This window comes from Ostrea edulis, chromosome 5, assembly GCF_947568905.1.
Source record: "Ostrea edulis chromosome 5, xbOstEdul1.1, whole genome shotgun sequence".
Taxonomy (NCBI): Eukaryota; Metazoa; Mollusca; class Bivalvia; order Ostreida; family Ostreidae; genus Ostrea; species Ostrea edulis.
The window spans coordinates 9,814,546-9,842,212 of record NC_079168.1 but is presented as its reverse complement, the minus strand read 5'-3'; the positions used below and the strand labels follow the sequence as shown (position 1 = coordinate 9,842,212).

The window sequence follows — 27,667 nt, the reverse complement described above, 5'->3', positions numbered from 1 at the left end:
AAAAAAATCGAGAGTCAGATAAAGTGTCACAGATAGTGAAAGTGAATATGATCATTTTGCTTTAAGGAAGCATGTTCATAAGCTGTTGTTCATAACCTGTTGGCGTTTTTGCACACCACCTTGAGCATTAGGATATATGTTGTTGAAACGGTTGGGGTGATGGTTTTGTTGGACATCAACAAATTCCTCTATGTCTTCATCATGTGTAATACACAGATTGTACAAAATACATCCTGCAATAATGAAAGCGCATATAACTTCAGGGTCATGGAAGCATATTTCCCTCAATCTTCTAAATCTTCCTTTCAGATGACCGATAGCTCGTTCAACTGTCTGCCTGCAAGATGATAAAACTGAATTGAAACGTTTTTGAAGATTTCTAAGGTTTCCATTGTCTCTAAACGGTGTTATCAGACACGGTCTCAGGGGGTAGGCAGAGTCTGCAATTATATGAAGATCTGGTGGCATCAACTGTCCATTTTCACCTTTCGTAAAGAGAGTACTATTTCGTAGAACCCTTGCATCATGTGCACATCCAGGCCATCCAACGTGGGCACATATTATCATTAGATTATTATCCACCACAATCTGCAATTGTAACATCAAACGTACAGTTGTTGGTCGTTAGTATGTTCCCGAAAAAGAAATTCGCAATATATCTTATACGTCAAAACAACAATTTTTCAACAACTGACTATATATTTTTAATTATATCAAACGTTATTGAAATTTTCGCCAATTATGTAGAATCCTTTAAGTGGTTGTTAATTGTAACTTGAGATATGTAATACTACATGCATATATATAACAACATTCAGTTTAATTGTAACCATTTTATTTCAGCATTGTGTCTGTATAATGCATTGTAATCACTTAGCATCTAAATGGGGTGAACTTTTAAAAACAATCTGTATCAATAACATCTATTCTTATAAATTTCAATCTGGTGGGAATGGTAGTATAATTGTATTTACATGAAATCATTGTGAAAATTAAAGTTACACCAACTTAATGAACAAAATGTTGTTTTAAAAGTAAAATATAATAGCAAATAAAAATATTAATAATAATGTAATTAAAATAAAGAATAAATCCAGGAACATAAGTATGGTCAACTACATTGAATGATGTACCCTTATATTTTCATAAATAAACAAGCTTTATTCTTTTTACATGAACAAACCTGTAATCGCAGTGAAGTATAACCCTTCCGGTTTATGTAATCTTAATCTTCTCCTAGTGCTGCAGCTAGTCTGATATGAGTCCCATCAAGCACCCCAATGATCCCAGGAAAACCACTAGCGATCTGAAATGACTGTGCAATTGTGTTCTGTGTTGCTTGATCTGGCCACTGTATCATCTGTATGAGAGAGGCGACTACATTCTGAGTTCATAACTTGGAACAGCAAAGATTAAAGACAAAAGTGGTTGTATTTACATTAACATAGCTATTAATCAAAATCAATTATATAATGACTCACATTAACAAACACCTCGTTCAAAGTTCTTGTAACTCTGATAATTGTCTTGTGGACAGTCGAGAGGGACACATCGAAAATATTGGCAGTCTCCCGCATAGATTCGTGATTGGCCATATACCAAATAAAAAACAGAAGCTGTTTTTCTGGAGATATTTCCTCCTTGTCGCCTTCGTGGACTGCCGTTAGACAAGGGGCAATAATTTGTAGGATAACTTCAAATGTTGCCTTATTCAACCGAAAATGAGATTTAAAATCCTATGTGGAATATCTCGGCACAGTATCCTGAGCGAAGTCTTGAATGCGGGGGATGTGTTTTCGTGGCATAGAAAGTAAATAAGTAATGTAAGCACTGATGAAATCATTAGTAGTAAAAAAAATCTTCGATATCCTCCTCTAAAAACAAATCTAACACACAAAAAAGGCTGCTGCCATACCCGGCGTCGCCATATTTATTTACCTTCGATTCAACTCTCGAGTATTACGTTAACTCGTTCGATTCAAAATTCGTTTACGCATGTCTATGACGTGCATTTAAATTAACCTGAGTTAACACGGGTTTCCCAATCGAAGTAGCCCAAAACGATCGTTGTCGATGTCACAACCAATTGGTTTTTTAAAAGCTTCTTTTCTCGGGAATTCTACCTCCGCTCCCTGTTTGCACAACAAAAACCTTACACTCTCTCATAAATCTTATGTACACCAGAATTTAAGTCAACAAGGACGTAAATGAGTCTTGCGCCTCCTATGTTTGAAATAGGGGAAAGAACTGACAAATATTCGCAATTAAGCTCATGTGTAACACATTTAAATATCGTCTATAATGGTATTAATGTTATAATGTTTTAACCAGAAGGTCCCTTGCCGAGGTTGACGTTGGCACGCTACAGAACCTACACTGCTACGGCGTCTATATTTGTGGCACTTCACCTACAGCTGGTGATGTCACGATATGAGTGAACAATTCTTGTCCCGTGAATCAATCAATTAATGCGAATTTTTTGTTGGAGCATATAGTCACTGTCATCTCTGTCCGTCCGATCTCAAGTCTCAACCTTTCATTAAAAAAAAAATGATAATATTCCTCGAGACAGGTACCGCAGCGGTGGCCGAGAGGTTAGAGCGTTCGCCCCGCATGCGGAAGGCCAGGGTTCGAGTCCCGGTCGCGACAGACCTAAGTCGTTAATACAGATAGTGACCGCTCCATCGCCAAACGCTCGGCATCAGGTGTGAATGTCACGAGTCCTCGGAGATGACCTTTAAAACTAAGGTCACTCAGAACATAATTATACGCTTATACCTTATCTATGAAAACTAATCAATTCAACAATATGCAAGGTGAAGATAACGAACAGTGATCAATCTCATAACTCCTATAAGCAATACAAAATAAATAGTTGGGCAAACACGGACTCCTGGACACACCAGAGGTGGGATCAGGTGCTTAGGAGGAGTAAGCATCCCCTGTTGAGCGGTCACACCCGCCGTGAGCCCTATATCCTGGTCAGGTAAACGTATTTCATTCCGTGGGGATGCGGGCTTGAATAGGTCCTCAGTACCCCTTGCATGTCGTAAGAGGCGACATAATGGGACGGTCCTTCCGATGACACCGCAAATACCGAGGTGTCGTGTCACATCAGGTGTGGCACGATACAGATTCCTCCCTGCTCAAAGGTCATAAGCGCCGAGCATAGGCCTGAATTTTGCAGCCCTTCACCGGCAGTGGTGACGTCTCCATTTGAGTGAAAGATTCTCGAGAGGGACGATAAACAATATTCAATCCAGCAATCAACAATATTTCTTGTCGTAAAATCCGTATCAATATTTCTACCATTTCTTTAATCATTGTGTAAATGACTTGTGGGAAAAGTCACCCAGGGTTAGTTTTTGAATGGTCAATGCCACTCAACACCGACTATGTAAAAACAGCCCTCTGCAGTCAATGATATTAAGATTTGCAAACCACAAGCCATTCGGGCAACCATTTTCAGGAAATCCACATGCCCGAACTCAATTTCACTTGCCCCAAAAATGAAAGTAAACAAGAGGTACTGTGAGCAATGCTGACTAAGAATACCCCCCCGCTTACCCCAATATCTCAAAGGGTGTTGGTAATAGGTATAAACTACCTCTTTTCTGAGTGTAAAAAACAAATGGCATGGCAAACCACACCATATTGCTACTTCGATGTCCAGTGCACGTGACCTTTGACCTTTTGACCCCAAAATCGATAGGGAACATCTTCATCCCATGGGTAGTCCATATGTATGATATGGTGACTGTAGGTGGAAAAGATAACGCTTTAGAGCCCGGAAACCATATTGCTACTTCGATGTCCAGTGCGCTTGACCTTTGACCTTTTGACCCCAAAATCGATAGGGAACATCTTCATCCCATGGGTAGTCCATATGTATGATATGGTGACGGTAGGTGGAAAGGATATTAACGCTTTAGAGCCCGGAAACCATATTGCTACTTCGATGTCCAGTGCGCTTGACCTTTGACCTTTTGACCCCAAAATCGATAGGGAACATCTTCATCCCATGGGTAGTCCATATATATGATATGGTGACGGTAGGTGGAAAGGATAATGCTTTAGAGCCCGGAAACCATTGTGTCTACAGACGGACGGACAACCCGATTCCAGTATATCCCCCCCCCCCCCCCCCACACACACACACAACTTGTTGCGGGGGGTATAATTATACGCATGCGAAATCTGAATAATTTTCAAGACAAATCCGGAACAGACATAGTGAAGATGCGTAATTAATGGGACGAACAACTTTGTTTGGGTCGAGTTATTCTAATTCAATGACTTGAGCATGCGCATAATATTTATTTACTTCCGATTGTCAAATTAAAACTCCGACGGGTAATTTTTTTTTTACAAGCCAGTCGGACTTGTTGCCAAGGGGATTTTACAAGTCCGACAGGAAAATCACTGGCCGCGGGCGTTCGGACTACCGCTAATTTCGCAGACTGCCGGGGCCTCTATTTCAACAATTGCAATTGATTGTCGTCCGTGAACAATTGAACATTTTTAAGTTCTTGATAACGACCATTCCAATTCTTTACAAATTTATTGTGCAGCATCTTTGGGACAAAGGGAACTAATCTGTAAATCTTAGAATTCCTTGGGCCTTAGGAGCTGGACATTTTCAAAAATCTTCGCTACATCCACGTATCTTTATCAAAGACCAAATGCATATTTATGTAGAAAATTGTAAATTCTATGATCCGGGGATAAAGGTTCTGATTGATTGATTATTGTATGTTGTTTTTTTTTTCACGCGCGCCACACCTATTTTTCACTCATATTGTAATAGTATTAAGTTTTGACAATCCATTGCTGACAAATATATGTTTTTATATTCATACATATTTAGATCCACCCCTTTATTTACACCACTACACAAAGGTACACTTACAATTTATATACCTTGGGGGCTTTGGTCATGGATCTGAGTGTGGTCATTCTGTATGAAGGGTTTTTATTGGTCAGTGATTGTCAAGTTGCATTTTGTTGGTTTTCTTGGTTCTATAGTTTTACCGCCAGTTTTGAGCAGTATTGATAGTATTCAGAAGCTAGGTAGACATTTGAATAGACGTGATTTTGATAAAGAGTTTAATACTGACAACAGACTACAAAATCCTTGATTTCTGGTGAGTAACATATATATTCATCCTAATTCCTATTGCTACTAGTTAATTAAAAGTCTATTCTGTATATTTGCAATATAAACTTCCCATTTGCACTTTTAATAAATGACTGAAGGAATGAATGACTTTTAATAAATGACTGAAGGAATGAATGAATGAGTCAAAATTATTCATTATATCGATTAAAGATTTCAGTTATATATATTACTATATTGTAAGGTGATATAAATCAGTTTACATAGATTTGATGCTTATCAAAAGTATTTGATGACTTTGTTCATCATGCGCAATTACATCTTTAGTTTAATTTATGAAAGTGATTTCACATTGTACATACATGGTACTTTATTGAATTATAGAGTCAATCCTTGAACCTGATAATATTCTCCGAGCTGTAAATTTACTGAGGGAAGCTTCTTCCCATAGAAGGGTATGCCAATATTGTTTTATTTCGTTAATTACTTTATATGAATATTCACGGGAGAAATACTATTTTGCAAAATGATGTATCTTTAGAGTTATCTCCCTTTAAATGATAAACGTATCTTGATGGAAATCATTAGGATTAAATATCGTTTAGCATACTAGGCTTTGATTGTTAAGTTAGTATTATATCGTTGTTTTATCATATTTCAGAGCTATCTTAAGAGATATATTGTCAAGTCCAATCACTGTGTCCGAATAAATATATATTGAGATCTGAACCCTACAGGCGTTTCGTTACTCATTCTTCTTGGGAGAAACCCTGTTACAATACGAAGAAGTCACAATTGCCGGTGAAGGGATGCTAAATTTAGGTCCATGCTCGGCGCTTATGGCCTTTGAGCAGGGAGGGATCTTTATCGTGTTACACCTACAGTCGCCCCGCAACGGGAAGGTCGAGGTTCGAATCCCGGCTGCGACAGACCCAAGTCCTTAAGTAGTGACAGTTCCTTCGCCAAACGCTCGGCATCGGGTGTGAATGCAACAGGTCCATGGAGATGACCTTCAAAACAGATGCCCTGTGTCATAGTAGGTCTGACACAAAAAAACTCTCAATGGCCGTAAGCGCCGAGCATTGGCCTAAATTTGAAACTCTTCATTGGTATTGCTGACGTCTCCTTATGAATTCATAAATCACGAGAGGAACGTTAAATAAGGTACAATCAATATATATCTGTAAAAATTGATTGATTATATTTTGTTCAACGTTCCTCGTGAATCTCACTCGTTTGGAGACGTCGCATTGCCGGTGAAAGGCAGCAAATTTAGGCCTATCTTCGGCACTAATTACAACCTTTGCACAGGGAGGGATGTTTATCGTGCCACACCTGTTGTGGCACTGAAACATGGTTTTGGTCGTTTCATCCGAAGGTCCGCCCAATTTTGTCGCCACTCACGATTGATTTTTTTAAAAACGTCTCGTCAAGAAATGTTTACTCATATTGAGACAACACCAGCTGTAGGTGAAGTACCAGTAATTTAAACCTATGCTTAGCGCCCAGGGCAGTATTAGTGAGGGTTCTTTAACGTGCCAACACCTGTCGCGACACGGGACTTTTTAAGGTGACATCCAAAAGACCCGTGATTCTCACTTCTAAATGCTTAGCGTTTGGCGAAAGAGCAATCACTACCTATTTTAACGTCTTAGGTTGATATGGCCATGGCACGAGCGGGGCTCGAACTTACGACCTTGCAGTCATAAAGCGAACGCACTATCACTCAGCTACAGCAACCGGTCGTCTCTCCAAGTCTTACGAAAACTAGCAGTAGTTATGGTTTAAAACAAGAAGAACGCTGGTTTCTATTGTTTTATGTTTTGGGGTAGGAAATTTTATTTATAACAATTTCAGTTTTTGACAAGTATATCAAATGAAAGGTGAAGATAACGAAGAGTGGTCAATCTTATAACTTTTATTAGGAAAACAAAATAAAGAGATAGGCAAATACGGACCCCAGGACATATCAAATGTGGGATCAGGTGCCTAGTAGATGTAAGCATTCCCTGTCGACCGCTCACACCCGCCGTTAGCCCTATATATTGATCAGGTAAACACGCAAGGGGCACCGAGGACCTATTATATCCTGGTTCTCCACAGATCAGTGACAGAAGGTAAAACCATAGAATAATTATGTCTGCAAAAACTTTTGTTAGGTCCATAGCAGAGTTTCATAAAAATCTCTACAGATATTGTATATGTGAAGTTCCTGTATATGTTACTAGAGATGGTCCACTGATTATGTAGTTGTGAACAAGCTGATAATTCGGCCAGTTGTATTCAACGCGTCGGCGTGTCAATCATGGTCAATGTTTTTTTGTGAATTTGATGTCAGTGGCGGATTTAAGGGGGAGCAGTCGGCATTTTCAAATTGAAGGTAAATCGTTGTCTCTTGTTTCGACAAATGTACTAAACGATAAAAGAAGCGATAATCGGGGAAATAAATGACCTGATCTTTTGATTTCTTGAATCACTTTATTGGGAGAACTTAATTTTTTCCACAAAAAAAAAAAAAAAACCCTTAAAATTTGCGTCATTTTATTAATTTCACCTTATAAATCAAGAATGCTGGTGTGTCTCAAAAGGCTGATTGATGCATTTAAAATACTGTCCATGAGTTGCACCTAGGTGGGCTTGGAAACATTCCATCAGGTGCAGCATCTCTGTATCCAACACATCTTCTGCCAGCTTGTTACGCATTTTTGACTCTGGAGTCAAATAAAGATGACCATCTGGACCCAGTTGCTCAAAACCTTGGTTAAGCTTAACCAGTGGTTAAGCTAACCAGTGGTTAAATTTACTATCCACTGGGTATCTAAACACTGGTCAAAATTCTGTTGCTCAAAGTGAGTTTAGCCCTAGGACTTACTAACCAATGGTTTAGTACTTTAACCAGTGGTTAGTATCCCACAATGCAACATCTGTTGTCTGAATATATAAACAATAATGGCTACCAACACAAACAAGAGGTACTGTGAGCAATGCTGACTAAGAATACCCCCCGCTTACCCCAATCTCCCAAAGGGTGTTGGTAATAGGTATAAACTACCTCTTTTCTGAGTGTAAAAAACAAATGGCATGACAAACCGAACCATATTGCTACTTCGATTTCCAGTGCACGTGACCTTTGACCTTTTGACCCCAAAATCGATAGGGAACATCTTCATCCCATGGGTAGTCCATATGTATGATATGGTGACTGTAGGTGGAAAGGATAACGCTTTAGAGCCCGGAAACCATATTGCTACTTCGATGTCCAGTGCACTTGACCTTTGACCCTTTGACCCCAAAATCGATAGGGAACATTTTCATCCCATGGGTAGTCCATATGTATGATATGGTGACGGTAGGTGGAAAGGATAACGCTTTAGAGCCCGGAAACCATATTGCTTCTTCGATGTCCAGTGCGCTTGACCTTTGACCTTTTGACCCCAAAATCGATAGGGAACATCTTCATCCCATGGGTAGTCCATATATATGATATGGTGACGGTAGGTGGAAAGAATAACGCTTTAGAGCCCGGAAACCATATTGCTACTTCGATGTCCAGTGCGCTTGACCTTTTGACCCTAAAATCGATAGGGAACATCTTCATCCCATGGGTAGTCCACATATACGATATGGTGACGGTAGGTGGAAAGGATAATGCTTTAGAGCCCGGAAACCATATTGCTACTTCGATGTCCAGTGCGCTTGACCTTTGACCTTTTGACCCCAAAATTGATAGGGAACATCTTCATCCCATGGGTAGTCCATATATATGATATGGTGACGGTAAGTGGAAAGGATAATGCTTTAGAGACCGGAAACCATTGCGTCTACAGAGGGACGGACAGACAGACGGACAACCCGATTCCAGTATACACCCCCCCCCCCTACAACTTGATGCGGGGGGTATAACAAGAAACGAAGTGAAAATTTCTCACCAGAGGAGACTATTTCTAGTGGAACTAGTTGAAGAACATTTAAGTTTGCTCAAGTCTGAACAAACAAACCAGGTTACTAATAACAGTGCGACATTTAACTCTGGACACGACAAAAGTCCGGAGTTTCGCCAACCCTTTTATTAAGGATACAAATAAACCCTTCACAAAAAAAGATGGGATTTTATGTTCACAAGACATGCACCAACATTTACACTTGCACCTATTGTAGTTTTTAAGATATTTCACCTGAAATCAAAAAATCCCATGGGATTTTGGAGGGATTTTTAATCCCACTTGGGGGATTTTCACTCCCACAAAAAATCCTATGGGAGAAAAAATATAATTTCTCCCATAGGATTTTAACTCCCATATTTAAACTTAATATGGGATACAATGTCCCATAGGAGGAAATGTCCCATAATGAACATGAAATGGCAGTAAATATCCTATTTGAGCATGAATGGGAATAGATATCCCAAATAAAACACAGGATGGGATTTTTATTCCATGAATATAACAATAAAACAGAAAATTGTATCTTAAAAAGTGTTGTTTGTCATGATTCTTAAAATGTACTTAAAAGCCAAGGTATGGCATTAATTTTTAAATATATATAGTAATTATAAACTCTTATGTGTAGGCCTATGTGTTTGTGAATAAATGTCTAAAAAACATGAGAGATAATAAAAGATATTAGAGCTCTGCATTACTAAACTTTTCCCCATGCAATTTTAATTGTATACATATAACCCTTGCACAAAAATATCCATATAAAATTGGACGGGACTATATTATTGCAACAAGCAGACAAGAACACTATGAAATACTCATTCACACACGGGCACTGTAAGTTAATGTAAATATATAGTATGTGCATGTATAAATATATATACATGCACATACTACATGTATCTATTTACATCAACTTCCATTGCCCGTGCATTCACATGCAGTTGCTCACATTCACTATTCACAACCCTTCATATGTCGTCAGGTACTAAAATATGTTCACAGGAACCGGTAATTTTGTCTGTATTAATAATAGTGTGGGTATATACCATATACCGTACCATCCCCTAATCAGCTGCTATTGGGGGGGGGGGGGACCTACAAGGGCTGATACTTCACTCAAAACTTCGTTTCAAAATAGTTCTTAAAATTATCGTCACCCACCATCCTTGTGGTTTTATAAAGGGTAGCAGTATTATTACTACAGATTAAATTACCAGTTCCTGTGATATGTTGTTGAATTACGGAATAGGCCTAGCTTACAACTTGTTTACATATTCTAAAATTAGTGTTAAGTGCTTACGGTGAAACATGAACTCTGCTAGGTGATGCTAAGTTGTTTAGTGAACCGAATCAGACATCTCAAATAAGATTCTCGATTATTTAACAACACAAGAATCGTTTTACAAAATGCATGCTTCGGTCCATCTTTCCCTCCCTTCTACAGTCGTATTCATTCTCAAGTCAAAGTACTTTCTCCGATTGCTACCTTTACATTAAGCGTCGAAAAGACTTTGACAGGCGTGTCCGAATAAACGGTTAACAGACGTCTCGACTCTAGGGAAGTTCGGCTCTAAGTGTTCTAAACATCTCGAGCGATTTTATAGTGATAAACTTATATGATTTTCGACATTTGTGTATCAATGTTTTATTAATATTGTAGACTTTTTTTTACTCATAAAGCAAAGCAATGTTATCGCAAATTTTTAGGTCTACTTACAAATGTATTAACCCCGAGATCCGCCACTAATTAGTTACACAAGTTGTGTGGATACAACAGTCTTCACTTATCATTTTAATTTCATTGGATGATAAAATAGATGACGTTAATATTTTGAATACCTTGTATACGCAAAAGAATTTAACTATACGATGTTTATTTTTCAAATAATAACTTCAGTGGCGAATGGGCGGATCCCCCGTCCCATTCCCATCCCTCACGCATAGTACTAATTATTTCCCCAGCCACTTAATGACCAGATATACACGACTATTGAATGTAAAGCACTGTTCAGTCATTGTGTACTCCCAATTAATTAACAATCTACCCTCGTAAATCATAATCGTTACGCTTCGTTGGACATGAAACCTTAAATCAATCCATTGACACTACTTAGTCAACGATTTTATATTGTGATACATTTCTATGATTTCGGACATTTATATATCAGGATTATCTGATTTATTTATCAGTGTTCAAAAAGCAAAGTACATGTACCGTTACAACGATTTTATACCTACTTCTTATAATACCCCCCTGGATACGCCACTAGCTAAATTAATTCTGGTGATGCCTATAACAGCGGTACATGTACTCACCTATCATTCTAACTTATTGAAAGTTAAAATAAATGTAGATATAATCTAATGTAAACATTTTGAATACTTTATATATATATATATATATATATATATATATATATATATATATATATATATATATATAAAGGCATGCCTTCATCATATGATGTTATGTTTATTAACTTTAGTGGTAGATAACCGAGAACGACACTCCACCCCTACTTCGCACAATTCAATTTCTAATATTGACAAGCGGCCCATTTTGACCAGATAGACATTACCCTTGAACGTAAAACACTGGTCAGTCATTGTGTATTTCTAATTAACAAACTTCATCATTGAATACAGCCACTGACACTAGTCGTGAGTTGATTTTGTACGTGATAAATTCCTAATGATCTTTACTCGTGTGTTTCATTGCTTATTTGGAGTTTTTATTTGTTTGGTTTTTCCCCCTTCTTCTTCTTCTTCTTCAAGAGCAAAGTATTGATATTGCAGTTTAACCCCCTGGAACCGCCAGTTATTAGGTAGACGTATTGTGTTGATCTACTAATTAGGTAAATGAAGTCAATGGATATCTGCGGTAATATTTAGCGTTATTCACTTAATATTAGCTTCCTAACTATATTGAAAGTTGAAATAAACAACGTTAACATTTCGAATACTTTAAATATCTAGGATACATAATCATACGAGGATTATTTTTTAATATTTTGAAATTAGAAAAACAACTTTAGAGGCGGAGGAGCGGAAGCCATCCCTCTTCCTGCAGGATTTATGGTCCAAAATTGACAAAAGGCTCGTTTTGACCAGATAGAAATGGCACTTTCAAACGGAAAATATTGGTCAGTCATTGTGTACTTCCAATTAAAAAAACTACTCCCATTGTAACTCTACTTAGTCCCTGGTATTCTACAATGTACAATTTGAATATTTCATATTTGTATGGTATAAACAGTCACACGATGTTTAGTTCGGAAATTTAAAAAAAATGTAGTGGGGACACTGGTCAGTCATTGTGTATTCCCAATTAACAAACTACCCTTTTAAATCCTACTCGTTACGGTTCGTCAGACACGACAACATCTTGTGGGTGTACTTGTTTATTGTAATTAAGGTCTACTTCGCAATGAAAACCTGTTATCATTGACAATTAATTGTTATTCCACTTAGTCATCGATTTTTTATGTGATACATTTCTATGATCACGGACATTTATATATATATATCAGGGTTGTCTTGTCAGGGTTTATTTATCATTATTCCAAAAGCAAAGTACTGTTATCACGATTTTATGCCTACTTCTTACCCCTCTGGATCCGCCACTAGCTAGATAATTTTGGTGATGCCTATAACAGCGGTACTCATCTATCATTGTAACATTATTGGAAGTTAAAATACAAGTAAATTTAATGTTAACATTTTGAATACTTTACATATATACATGTTAAGGAATTCATCATATGATGTTTATTAACTTTAGTGGTGGATGACCGAGAGCGAACATCCCCCTCTCCCTCGCACAGTTCAATTTCTAGAATTGACAAGTGGCCCATTTTTACCCTTGAACGTAAAGCACTGGTCAGTCATTGTGTAATTCCAATTAACGAACTTCACCATTGAGTTCTGGCCGTTACGCTTCGTCAGACACTAACCCACTAATACTACCTAGATACTGATTTTGTACGTGATAAATTCCTGTGATCTTTACTAGTATGTTTCATTGTTTATTTGGAGTTTCTATCTGTTTGGGTTTTCTATTTTTTCTTTCTTCAAAAGTAAAGTATTCATATTGCAATTTAACCCCCTGGATCCGCCACTTTTTAAAAGTACACATATAAATATAATTGTGTTGATCTATAATAATCAGGTAAATGAAGTCAATGGATATCTGCGGTAAAATTCAGCGTTATTCACTTAGCTTCCTAACTATATTGAAAGTTGAAATAGACAACGTTAACATTTTGAATAATTTGAATATTTAGAATAGATAATCGTGCGGTGTTTATTTATGAATATTTTGAAATTTAAAAAAAACCAAAACTTTAGCGGCGGAGGAGCAGAAGCCACCCCTCCTCCTGCAGAATTTATGGTCCAAAATTGACAAAAGGCTCGTTTTGACCAGATAGAAATGGCACTTGAACGGAAAATACTGTTCAATCACTCTACTTAGTCCCTGATATTCTATACAATGTACAATTTGAATACTTCATATATGTACAGGAAATAATCACACGATGTTTAGTTCGGATATAAAAAAAAATATAGTGCCCCAACTGGTCAGTCATTGTGTATTCCCAATTAACAAACTATCCTTTTAAATCCTAGTCGTTACGCTTCGTCGGACACGACAACATAACACATTGACCCTAACCGAACAAGTCTTGTAGTTAAGGTCTTCTGCTCCCAAATGGAAACCTGAATAAGATATCATTAAGGTCTTCCGTTTCCAACGGAAGATTTCGTTGTTCTTGACACTACTTAAATAAAAAAAAAAATAGTGGTCCCACTAGTCAGTCATTTTGTATTCCCAATTAACAATCTACCCTATTATATTCTACACGTTACGCTTCGTCAGACACGAGATCATAAGCCATTGACCCTAACCTATCTAGTCTAGTATAAATGGGTTTTTTGTTTACTGTAATTCAGGTCCTCCGCTTCCAACTGAAGACCTCATTGTTATCTCTGTTATCATTATGGTCTTCCGCTTCCAAAGAAAGATTTCGTTGTTATTTTTGACACTACCTAGAGACATAATCTCGAACATTTATGTATCGATGATTTGTTGTTTGTTGTAATTTTTTGGTGGAAGCTTTACTGGAGTTGAAATAGTTACGGTTGATATTGGAAATAGATTTTACAATGAAGAACTAATACTGTCTTCATTACTAGGAAAACTTTAGTAGCGGACTGATCAAAGCACCCACCCTTTCCCCAACCCCTCGACCAGCCATCACGTATAGTTCATTTTCCAAAATATATAGATGCAACACTTGATCGTAAAATAGTGATCAATCAATGCATATTCCTAATCAACAAAATACCTTTAAAAGTGCGACATTTAACACTGGACACGATAAAAGTGCGGAGTTTTTTGTCTATGACAACCACATATTTTCTTCAATAAAAACACTAAAATTTCACTCTGTCATTAAATGTACGTATACGACGCGATCTAATCAAGCCGGCATAGAGGCGCCCCATGCGAAAATTACCCTTATCAAATGTTACGTACTTCGGATTTTTATTGAGCTTAATCCTAAATATTGCACATCTAGATAATTTTCCAAAAATATATGAAACTTTTTACTTGTATCAAAATTCTTTCTGTTTTATATCTTCTAAATTTTATCATAGAGTTAACTAACAGTCTCACTTGCAGAATTAAGGGGTGTGGAGATGGAACCCCCCCCCCCCCCATCATTTCAAAGATAAGAATTTAATGTGCTTGCAATTGATCATTACCTGTAATGCTTCAATATTTTCTCCCGTAAGGGAGGGGGACAACCCCTCCCGAACCACCCTAACCGTGATTTGGTTAGTCCTCAATTGCAAAGCCCTTGTAGTCCAATATCCAGTATCCAGTTAATGTAGGGCTTTTACATGTAATATGTATATCAGATATGTTTCATCCCGTGGGGATCCGGTGTTGTATCATAGACCCCCCCCCCCCGGAAAAACGGGCCCGGAATTGCGCCCCAGGATATAATTTCCCCCTATGTACAAAATCAGTATAGAGTCTCCCCTTTGGCGGAAAAATCGCCCTGGTATATATATAAACCCCCCCCCCCCCCTGTTTCCGGATTTCATTTGTTATAATAGTTTAAGGAAATAGATATGCGCTCATTAATATTACGATATTCATAAAACAAACAAATATTTTTATTGTAAATACAATATGCTTACCAAAAGACTTTAACGATGGTCAATATAAGTAGGATTTTTCGTAAAAAATCGACTCACTAAGCGCACGGTACTGGTGTCACTTTACGTTACACTTATAACGTCATAAATTGTGGCAAAATATAATCACGAAAGCAACGTCACATTTTAAACAAATTCATTATCTCCAAGCTGTAATATCATAACTAAAGCACATGCATGATTTAATGTTTAAAAATTGAAAATAAATCTTTGTACGTGTATAGTGTACATTCATAAAAATTATGAATTCTTAGAAATACTCCAAAGTATACGTACTGTATTTATTTCACCGTGCCTACAACAGCAGGCATGTCGTATGAAATAAGGGTACCCGTTTCGGTAGGTTTCGTTTTGCTTCGGTAGATTTCGTTTCCTTTCGATTTCGTTTCGCATTTTACAGGTAACCATCCCATGAAATAAGGCTTGCAATTCTTATGAATATGACCTCTGAAAAATTTGAACACAGTAAAAAAAAAAATCAGTTTTGGTTTTTTCTAGGATATATATAGACTTGTTCAAGTCTCTATGTTTAATAATCATTGCTCTCTTTAATACTTTTTATTAATGCCAAACACGGAAGGGGGGGGGTGGTTAAAAACTCCCGTACGTTTCTGTCATCGATCTACATCGATCACGCTCTAGTGGAAAAAAAAACAACAACCAGCGCATAGAAAGTATATGTAGTTTTGCGCTTTATAAATGAATAATAATAATAACCACGGTGAGTTGAAGTGAGAGATAAAAACTTCCAAATAATATTACATTTTAACGTTTTAATGTTCACTTTCATTTCTGAATAAACAGTAGAAAAGGTATACAGAGTGTTATTTATACTCGTATGTTTTACTTGCGAATCGGTTAGTTTCAATATATATCATATTTAGTTTTGAAGGGGTGGTCTCGTGAAAACCGTGTGACTTTAGATTTTCTTGTCAGATGTTGAACTTTTGATCTAATGATATTGTTATTCATATGCGGAAATCTTGATTTGTATTCGATAATCTTGATATCTATATGCGGACGGAAATTTTGATTTATATGTGAGAAATCTTGATATCTATATGCGGACGGAAATTTTGATTTATATGTGAGAAATCTTGATATCTATATGCGGACGGAAATTTTGATTTATATGTGAGAAATCTTGATATTCATATGCGAATTTTTTTTATTTTACTCTACGAGAGAGAGAGAGAGAGAGAGAGAGAGAGAGAGGCTTCCTCTACTCTTCTGGAGTACCAACGCATATGGGCGAAATATTCCAGGGGCAATCGCTCACACCCGCCAGAGATCACCTGGGTCCTAAATACAACAGTGAGGTTGTTCAACACGTCACTGATACTCTAACAAGATTTTGACATTCAATTCATTTAATATGTGACTTATGTATATATCTTTCATTCATTGGAAGGGGGGGGGGGTACATAAGATCTAACACGCTATATATATCCACCGTTCTGGTGCCTGTGCTCACATCCACCTCCTAGGGAATGCTACTGGCTGGTGCATGTTGGAAACTGTAGGGTCCACAGTTTGCTCTGTACTTGCTCTTTAAACCAGGTAGCACGCAGGAGACAGCTGAGATGCGCAGAGATCTCTTCCCCCTTTTTTGGTCAAGAAAAGGAGATATGGTTTTGGTATTAAATGTTAATGAAAATTGAAACATCCATACTTCTTCATTATACTAGCCCGCATATTTAGAAATAATTGTCAAAGTGCACAAATGATCTTACAAAGATTTGGCCTAAAAGCAAAATATGCTTGACCTGGACCATTTAAATTGGCTTTAAAAGTGTTTCAGGTGTTTTCCCCCAAAAAGTCACTAAAATGATTTTAAAAGATTTGAGATGACCTTATAGAAATTAACAAATTTTGCACTAATCAAAATTTATAATCCATAGTTTTGAAATGTTTGAGTGGTATGAATGGTTGGTATGAGTGATTATATATCAATTGTACATCTTACCTTTAAAAGTATATATTATGATGCACTTAATTTCTATTTGTACAAATAAATAAAAAAAAATTAAGCCTAAAAAAAAATAATTTAAAAAAATTATTATAATTCGAGGATTAATGTGCATTAAATTATACTTTGTTGTACAATATGAAAAAGGTACAAATTAAACAAATATTAGAAAGAGATTACATATCTTAATGGTAGTATAAGTTAACCACATTCACTAGCTGCAGAATTGTAGCTCTCTGAGAAAATATTGGGACAGATTTGTACCAATTAATATTTTCTCAGAGAGCTACAGTTCTGCAGCTATGCATTCACATGATTATGAATTTCACAATATTTCATATGAATTTAAACGTAAAAATTAAAATGTATCTTTTGCCTTTGTATTGGGTGATGTACATGTATATTGCAACATAATTTTCAATGTTCATGCTGAGAATTGCTTTGCCATTATTTTCCAAATATTACCATATAAGCCTACAATATTACATATTATGTGTCAAATGAATTATTTATAATATTGACTGAAATAGCATGACATGTTGATCATGATATGAAATGCTTATAAAAGTATTAGATGGCAAATTACAACCTCACAAAGTCATTCACCCAGTAATTGTAGATAAGGAACAATGAGAAACAAAGCCAGGGGCTTGCTGAGCTGTAAAGAACATCCCATGTGTATTATACACAGAGGGATTAGTTGGGGGTAAAAGTCACAAGACAAAACCTGGGTACAGATATAAAAATAAAAATGGACAAAGTGACCATGCAAGGACAAAGTCAATATTAGAAGTTTATTAAAGCATAATAACAAAATGTCACAGGACATAATACTGATTTTTATATAAATTCAGGGGGGAAATCTGTTCCTTTTGTAAAGTTTACAAAAATGCATGTGTAAAATATATGTTATATTTTTTATGAGATTGTTTTTCAATTTTAAACTATAGATTTTGATAATTATTATTAAATGCTTATTCCTTTTATCATATCTATTGCAAAATATGAATTAAAATAGGATTTTCTTTTACTGATATAGAATACTAATAGGCTTTGTAATCATTGGGTTTACAAATTGCTACACAAGATCTGACATTTTTCACATAGCTTCTGCGTGCATGCATGTCATTTGATTCCATATCAACATATCAATTAATAAGCAAGATTCAAAATGTGAAATTACTTTGAACCAAAAAAAAAAAAAAAAACCACAACAAAAATCTTGATGACTGATAATCTGTAATATGCATGATAGTTCAAATTTTCTTATGAATATATATGTATATCAAATGATATGTCAGAACAATCAATTTGCTATTATTGTACGTACATGTATATGCTTTCATAATTTTGCTGTTGTGTGATAATGAAATATTGTCAAATTAAAAAAAAAATGTGAAATTACAATTTAGTGTCCTTAGGTTTGTAATCAAGAATGAAGGAGTAAATGATAACCCAGTGGTGGATCCAGAAGGGGTGCTGGTTCAGGAAATTTTGCTAAAATAAAGTAAAAATAACACATTTTGAGGGTGGACCCCCTCCCTTGATAACCAAAATTAATGGTAAAATTCCCCTCTCTCAAAAATTCCTGGATCCATCCCTGTAAGCATTAGACAATCATTAATTTGTGATTCCATTATTCATAATTTCTTCATTGGACACATGGAGGCCAACTCTCACATGTATGTATATAGACATAATTCCAATTATTTTGAAAATAAAGAGGTCAAAGTACCAAATTGAATTCAATATAAAATATATAAAGAATATCTTATCATGGATATAAAGATTAAAACATTTCAATCATGTTAATTGATAGATTTTTAGGTCAATTGATTCTCTCATGTGACCTATTGCTAGTGGTCAGCTTCTGTTGTGACAGTAAACAAAACATCAAGCTTGTAAATATCATGATTCCTAGGGTAGAAATTCTGACTCCAGGAGGAACCAAACTTGATATATAGTGTTTATGTGTAAAACATTTAAATTTAGATAACATCTTCCTTAATGCTATTGATGCTTTTAGGTAGAACAGGTAATTGTAAATTTCATGACCTCGATCAGTGATAATAATAATAAAATTTATATACATGCAGCCTTATATAAAACAGTTTATTACTCTAAGGTGTTTTACAAGGGCAAGAAGAGGAAATGCAACAATAAAATAGAATTAAATGACATTATGACAACTTATACATGTATCTGTAAATTAAATTATCAAAATAAAACACTATGATTAAGATCAATAGCTAAAAGTTGGTTGGTTTTTGGGTGGGTTTTTTTTTTTTTTTTTTTTGGTATTTGATAATTAAAAACGCAGTTTATATATACATGTTAGAATCTAAAGGTTTTGATACTAGCTTTAAAATAGATGGAACCAAAATGGTCATAGTAATTACATGTCTTTATGATTTAAAAGAATCCTTCTTTAATTTTGTTGACACTAGAATATTATAAATGATGGATGCATTGTCAAGAAAAACAGAAAGAGATGTACAAAAATTGTGACACTTGCAACTCCAGGGTTCTGATTCAAGGTCAGATCCAAATAGTGTTAAAAGTGTATATCAAGTTTATAATTGTAAAATGTTTCATCAGTATAGATGATTTTGGGGGAATGAATTACACCTTATATTATACTTCTACTGAATATTAGAATTTAGCATATAAATGCATGCCTAGAGCAAGAAAAGTTACTGTATTATATAGATTTCATTCATATTGAGGTTAGTAATACTTTTAACTAAATAACTCAGGTGACTGGTAAGGTCAGTGTCTTGTTGATATTTTTGATGTGTGTATGCATGTACGTGTATGTGTGCGTGTGTGTGTGAAATACAAAAAAATCCAGAAAGATTTGTTTCAGAGTTTTGAGTAGTGATCAGTTTTAGCAATCATCAACAGCTAGGGTGTGAATCTGTACACTCATCTTTGTTAATTTCTAAAAAGACTTAAATTGCATTTCAAAAGTAGTCAAGTGTTATGTGAAGGAGATTTGAGGAACAGATGTTCCTGCTGAATGTGTGTGATCATACATTTGGGGTGTCAATGGATGGAAAATCATCTGAAGATTGAAGTTTTGAAGAAATTGAAATACTTTTTTGAATATTAATCAATCTTATTTTCATTCTAAAATCATGTACTCAAAGGAATTTTCTTTCAATTACATATGTAAGTGCAATAAATTGAATTATTTTTCTATTTCTGACTTACATTTAAAACAGTTATGTTTGTCATTTTGTTTCTCAAAGTAGAAAATATTTTCATGTAGATTTTTCTTCCAAGATTATTATTCCTTAGATTTCAATTTAGAACATTCAAGTAAAAGAAAATAAGACTCTAAAAAAGGAGGTCTCCATGTGAATTGAGAGAAAGAAACGGAAATTATAAATTCTGTGGTGACATTAAATTTCATTTCATAATTTTGCCAGCTATAAAATAAGGTACATGTATGATATGAGATTCAGGGTGGTACATTTATGTGCATACATGTACCTTGTATCTCCAATTGAAAATTGATTGCTTTAAATCAATTTCAACATTATGAATATCCTACAAAAGTAAAACATAATGAGATTTAAAGTTTAAAAAACACATTGTTTCACTCCTGAAACCTTGACCTCACATGGATATATATTGGTATTTAGTGTTGGTAGGTTTTGGTTCTTTTGGGGTGGATTTTGGATAATGTAGTGAATTTCAGTTAGTTGTAGCACAGTAACATGGAGTGAGCTTGCTTGCTTCCTGATATCTAGTCAATCACTTTTTAAGACATACATATTTTCAAACTCGCATTGCACATATTTGTTTACATTTTTGTTAGAAGTGTTTTATATCCTCATTATATATCTCATCTTCATATATAGATGTGTATATTGTTTGCAAAAAGAGGAGACATCAAAATTCCTAATAAAAATGATAATTACATTTAAATCATAATTGTGCACTTCATGTACTTTTTACATGCAAATTCATTTCATATAATTATATGGTTTTTGTACTTTCTGTCCATATCTGTAAGTCTGTCTGTCACAAAGTCTTAAATTGTGCATTAAAATGCTTCTCCTCCTGTATGGATTATCTGATAAACTTGAAACTTTGTACAATGCTTCATTGCCATTTGCAGATGTGCACATTGTTGGGAGAGGATTTATTGTTATCCTAAAAGTTATAGTGGTTCGATCCAAGAGGGATGCGGGTGTAAAATAGCTTGTGACCATTTCTCCTAGTTGCAAACAATATTGGAGAGTCTTGAATTTTTTTTTTACAATACTTCATTATCATTTAATGATGTCTAGATTTCTCTGACCCAGGAATCTAATATTTTCCTAAAATCTACAGTGGATCAAAAACAAGTATTTTTAAGTGTTGTTTTTTTTACCCTTTATTGAATAATCTTTGTAAAATTGCATGTGCAAAAGTAAAGATGCTTTGAAAATTCAATTACAAAATTAAACATTTCACTGGTTTGTTAAGGTACTCACTACACTAAAGCTTTATGACACTATGTTACAAGATGGCGATTTAAATGTTTTGGGAAAGTATTTGTATCGATCGATTTATTCGTCTATAACACGGTAGCTAAGTGGTTAATTAATAAAGCATTGGACAAGAGACAGACGGACAGAGAGAGAGAGAGAGAGAGAGAGAGAGAGAGAGAGAGCATTGGGCTGGTGAACTACAGATCTTGAGCTCAAATCCACCAGTCTTTTGTTCATGTGTTGAAATACACACTTATTGTATATCTTCTGGATCTTTTTTAAAATATTAAATCAATTTGTACTGATTTGAGAAACTATTTCCCGGTGTAGTGAGCCACCTTAAATGTAAACATAAAAAGACTCCAGTCTTTGTTTACATAACGCAGAATGAAGGCTAAAATATTGCTTTTATTCCTGCATCCAGAAGGTTAAAATTTTGGCTGTCAACACAGATTTAGTCATACTTTTCATGTTTAACATTAAAAAAAAAATGAAAACAAAATTTTCAAAAGAAAAAACAAAAACGTAAACGTCCTGCTTGAGAATTTTTCACTTGTATGGAGACGTCACCATTGCCAGTGAAGGGCTGCAAAATTTAGGTCTATGCTCGGTGCTTATGCCCCTTTGAGCAGGTGTGGATTAATATTGTGTCACACATTTAGGTAATGTCATATAACTGTAAACAATGTCTCTAGAGGATTTGGGTGTTGCTCAACCGGAAATTTAATAAATTAATGCATAAGATTGGGTCATACTTCTTTTTGGACTAGAACATCCAGGACTGAACTTTCTTAAGGTCGAGATGTCTGTTAACCGTTTATTCGTATTTACCTGTCAAAGTCTTTTTGACGCTTAAGGTATAGGAGAAAGTACTTTGACTTCAGAATGAATGTGATTGTCAGAGGGAGAATGATGGACCGAAGCATGCATTTTGTAAAATGATTCTTGTGTTGTTAAATCTTCGAGAATCTTGTTGGAGATGTCTGATTCGGTTCACGAAACAACTTAGCATCATCTAGCAGTAGCAGATTTCACCGTAAGCACTTAATTAACACTAATTTTAATATATTGAAAACAAATTGTAACTGTAAGCTAGGCTATTCCAAAATTCCACAACATATCAGAGGAACCGATAATTTAGCCTGTACATAATGATAAGAGTAGGGGTATATACCACACACCCCTAATAAAAGCACTGGGATTACTGAATCAGAATGACAATTGGGGTGGGTGACGATAAAAGCAGAATTTTCGAATTATTTTGAAGCGAAGTTTTGAGTAAGAAATGGTGCCATTCCTTTTGGGTTATTTTTTTCATTGGGGATGGTACCATAAGGCGTACTATTATTATTACAGACAAAAATACCGGTTCCTGTGAATATTCACACCTGACGACCTGTAAAGGGTTGTCAATAGTGAATATGAACAGCTGCATGTAAATAAGTTAGTGTTCTAACTGCATAATTTAATACCGTTCAATTTTATTCTGATATTTTTGTGATAGGGTTATATGTATACATTTAAAATTGCATGGGAAAGAGTTTAGTAATGCAGAGCTCTAATATAATTTAATTTCTCATGTTGTTTAGACATTTATCCATTAACACATGTATAGGTCTACATAGTTTAGGAGTGTAATTACTAGATATAAAGTTAATGTCATTCCTTAGCTTGCAAGTACATTCTTAAGAATCATGACAAACAACACTCTTTAAGATACAATTTTCTGCTTTATTACTGTATTCATGGGATAAAAGTCCCCATCCTGTGTTTTATTTGGGATATTTATTCCCATTCATGCTCAAATAGGATATTCACTGCCATTTCATGTTCATTATGGGACATTTCCTCCTATGGGACATTGTATCCCATTTTAAATTTAAATACGGGAGTTAAAATCCTATGGGAGAAATTATATTTTTTCTCCCATGGGATTTTTGGTGGGAGTGAAAATCCCCCAAGTGGGATTAAAAATCCCTCCAAAATCCCATGGGATTTTTTGATTTCAGGTGAAATATCTTAAAAACTACAATAGTTACAAGTGTAAATGTTGGTGCATGTCTTGTGGACATAAAATCCCATCTTTTTTTGTAAAGGGTTTATTTGTATCCTTAATAAAAGGGTTGGCGAAACTCCGGACTTTTGTCGTGTCCGGAGTTAAATGTCGCACTGTTTAATGCTTAAAAAGCTGATGTGTGGCGACATATCACGGACGCTGTCAATTCCAGGGGATCGGGGGTAGTGCGTTCGATACACCAGGTAAAGGAAAAATATAGAAAGGCCTGCTCGAAGGCAAAAGTGGAGAAACACCTCCAGAAGACTCACCGTGTCAAAACCGGAGGCGGTCCGCCTCCTCAGCCAATTGATCCGGTGTCGCAAAAAATCTTGGATATCCACCACGATTCCCCCAACTTTATTGGGGTCGGAGGCCTCATAATCCATGGTAAAATTATTATTCGCAAACCACTCCTTTGTAATTTGTCCAAGAACATTATCCTAGAACATTGAGTAACTATGGCAGAGGAAATTCGTAACTTGTGTTCGTCTGCAATTACATGTCTTGGGCTATCCGACAATAGACCGAACTTCAGAGTTGTAATTCACTGATAATATTCAGGAAAAAAACTCATCATTAACAAAATGGACTTGACAAATAATTTAATGGGAACAGAGTCATTGCCCTTGGATTCAATATTTTGAAACATATAATTGATTATTCAAATACATCTTAGACTTTTGAAATATTTTAAGGTTAACAAGAGTTTGGTTTTAAAGTAAGCTGGTATCAAAAGTATGTGAAGGACTTTTTTAATTTTCTGATGGTGTATAAAATCTAAATGCATATTTAGGAATAGCAGAAAAGGATGCATTAAAACAAGAAGCTCAAGGGCCACATCGCTCACCTGAGTCACTTTGGCCCATATTTAAAGATTTTCTCTATATATTAGCATATAAAACTTTGATGCCTATTGTGCCAACCTACCGCCTGGGGCCTGAATTTTTACAAACTTGAATCTGGACTATGTCAGGAAGCTTTCATGTAAATTTCAGCCCCTCTGGCTCAGTGGTTCAAGAAGATTTTTAAATGACCCCATCATATTTCTGCATTTTTGTGATCATCTCCCCTTTGAAGGGAGCATTGCCCTTCATTTGAACACACTTGAAAGCCCTTCACCCAAAGATGGTTTTGGCCAAGTTTGTTTGAAATTGGCGCAGTGGTTCTGGAGAAGAAGTTGAAAATGTGAAAAGTTTACAGATGGACAGACAGACGACGGCAGAGGCGATCAAAAAAGCTCACTTGAGCTTTCAGCTCAGGTGAGCTAAAATAGTGAATCTTGCAACCCCAAGGTTATGACTCTAGGATAGGTCAAAATTAGTCATATCATTTATTGTTGATACAAAAATTATATTATGTAATTTAGCCTTTCAACAGTATATGCACTGTTTAGGGCATTGATACTGTTGCATAGTATTAGAATTTAGCTTAGATATTCATAACAGGATTTGTTTTCGTTTCAAAAATTAAATGATGTATAAAAGAGTGCTAATTCTTAACATTTTACTCACACTAGATGTTTGTAATTTACAGGTCCTTAAATTACAAGTTCTGAGTACTTGACCATTAACTGTGAAACCTTTAAAAAGTTTTAATGACAATGTGTAACATGATTGTGTGACAAGATGTTTTGTGATCAATAAATAATGTGTAAGGTGAAGATAACGAACAGTGATCAATCTCATAACTCCTACAAGCAATACAAAATAGATAGTTGGGCAAACACGGACCCCTGGACACACCAGAGGTGGGATCAGGTGCCTAGGAGGAGTAAGCATCCCCTGTTGACCGGTCACACCCGCCGCGAACCCCACATCCCGACCAGGTAAACGGAGTTATCCGCAGTCAAATCATTGTGCCAAGAACGGCTTAACAATCGGTATGAAACACGTCAGACAGCATTTGACCCAATGCGAGGTTGTATTGACGAACTAGATCGTTATAACGACCATAGAATTTGCGAAATGCTGACTTCAATCGAGACTGTTGAAATCCCTGTACCATCAACTTGTTTGTCAGTAGCTTACCTCGATTTAGAAACTGACTATACCCAGAACAAGCTCTTGCATATCGAATCAGTTGAGATATATAAACACCATATGCAGGTGATAATGGAATATTGCTACACAAATATGGGAAGTTGACGATGGAGATATCTTTTACAATTTCCATCAGATTTGGAATAACATGGACTGATTTTTCAAAAATTCAAATTTTATTTGTAAAGAAGACTGTGGTTAATTTATTTTATTACGGTTCAGGTTTTTAAACATATTCATAGTTTATATAAAACATTGGTGAAAAGGTATGAAAACATTTGTTAGAATTATTTGAAGAATGTCGTATATAATCTTGTAAAATTGAATTTTAAATGCTCTCAAAATGTTTCTATAAATGTTTTCAAAACGTTTCTTCTAAATGTTCTCAAAACGTTTCTTGGAAATGTTTTCAGTACATTGCAGTACAATGTTCTCAAAAAATGTTATGCTAGACTCTAACGTTTACAAAACCACGCAAATCACGTTAAAGTAACGTTTTAGAAAATGTTTTCATAACATTCTCACAATGTTTTTACAACGTTTTAATAAACTTGTTGTGCTAAGAGACCATAATACGTATGATAATCATCATTCATAGAATGTAAAAATATTACTAAGTCTGCTCAGTATAGTGACACTTGGGGCTCTTTACAATCTACATAGCAATTTGTACACGTGTATTGACCCTGAGATTGTACGAGAAGAGCCTCAGAGACCATTGGATCGCATATAAACAAAAATAATTTGATTATCAATATATAAATCAACTTATCCGTTTTTATGATCCCCATGCTATCGTATCCTGTCGCCATTTTTGTTGTGCTATTTTTAATCTAAAAATCATGCGACACGGGTAAACAGTATTTTAAAAACACAACTTACCCATTCACGGCTGCGGCCACCTCGGCCCAGGCATTTTCCTTCGCCATTTTTCCGCCAAAACCGCCTTTGAATTCACCAAATAGAATGTCTTCTCTATTCTGTACCTCCTCGGCAAGGATTTCCTTTTCTATCTCAGTCCAATTCGGCCTTTTTCTCAGTAGAGGGGCGGGCGCGGATTTGGAAATGCATTTATCGTTTGCAATTTGCAGCGCTACTTCGTAGTCTAACGACATATTGGATTATACATGTAATTGCAGACGACTTCTAATGGTTACGTCATTAAATCGTAAGAAAATTACATGTAAAGTACATGCTAAAGCATTGTAGTTAATGTAAACAACAAAGTGAAAGTTGATCATTGAAAAGTAAGGCCCCTTGTAACAATGAAAACACGTTGAGTTATTTTGTCAAATCTCAACCCACGTGAGGTGAATCTGAGAAAGTTTAGTGGTACGGCATTTTAGCAAAATCTCTGCTGAGATGAAAAACTTGAATTGGAGTCTGAGTTTGATATTTTTATATGTTGGTGGCCCCCAGGCCAGGTCCTCTAGCAGTCAGTTGGAATTCCCATCGGCACGAGTTGTGTTCCTTTGTTAGCTGACCTGTTTTTCTATTCTTATGAAGAAGAATACATCTCTTGCTGTGGCCTTCAATTCCACTTTTAGATATATCGTCGACGTTTTATCTATTATCAATAATAAGTTTCATATGTCAATTCGATATATCCCCGTGAACTCGAAATAAAAGACACCGCAGAGTCGTCCACTTCTACTTCATACTTAGATATTTTATTTTTATTAACGGCAATTAAACAATTCAACTTTAAGACAAACGGGATGCTTTCAGCTTCTCCATCGTCAACTTTCCAAATTTATGTAGCAATATTCCATTATCACCTGAATATGGTGTTTAAATAGCTCAACTGATTCGATACGCAAGGGCTTGTTCTGCGTAGGGC

The 27,667-nt window shown here is 35.6% G+C and overlaps 1 pseudogene; it reads right to left on the bottom strand.

The window, feature by feature from the left end:
• On the bottom strand, positions 1-26,942 carry LOC130054523 (putative nuclease HARBI1; annotated as a pseudogene).
• Positions 26,943-27,667: the final 725 nt, after the last annotated feature.